This window comes from Frankliniella occidentalis, unplaced genomic scaffold (assembly GCF_000697945.3).
Source record: "Frankliniella occidentalis isolate FOCC.00 unplaced genomic scaffold, Focc_3.1 Scaffold2222, whole genome shotgun sequence".
NCBI classification, from domain to species: Eukaryota; Metazoa; Arthropoda; class Insecta; order Thysanoptera; family Thripidae; genus Frankliniella; species Frankliniella occidentalis.
In genome coordinates this window covers 8,275-8,998 of record NW_026269309.1, presented here as the reverse complement: position 1 = coordinate 8,998, position 724 = coordinate 8,275, and positions in this window count along the sequence as shown.

The window sequence follows — 724 nt, the reverse complement described above, 5'->3', positions numbered from 1 at the left end:
TTTTGAAATTTCTGAACGCGCTTTGGCTTAAAATGATTATTGATTCATTCTACAAATGAACTATTTTTTGGTTTTGACCTTTACGCTCCCCCCCTAATTATCCGAGTGCTTTAAACTTCAAAAATGGAAACAGGGACACGCCAAAAACGCGTATTTTTGCCCTTCCTGTCATCCCCGTGACCTGCTGGTGTCAAATTTGACGAAACTGAGTTGTGTTCCTAGTCCATCTCGATCTTCTGCATGCGTTTCGACTCTGAATGATGTTCGTGTGCCTCGCATTCAAGATTAAAGGTCCAGGGACACGAATTTGACACAATTTTCAAATCCACCCATATATGCGACGCACCGCGACGACGATGTCATGCATTCTCTACCATCCCAAATCATACAACACAGGACACACACATCGATTAAAAAGCAAAACGGAAAGAACGGGAACAGCAGTGCGCAAAACGCAAGACGAACAGCGGCGGGTCCGCTGTGAGTCACGCGTGGTGGGCCCATAGAGACCCCCTGTGCGTGCGCGGGTAGGCCTCCCGCCCAGCGGGCGCGCGCGCGCCGTGCCTACCCGGCGCCTGCGCGCGTGCGGAGGGCAGCACGGAGCGGAGGCCGCGCGCCCCGCACCAGATCTGTACACTTTCTGGACTCGACCAATCAGATGAACTGATGAATCAGAGTGAGGGGCTGCGCTATACTTTAGATAAAGTGCGGCACGGTGCCTAAC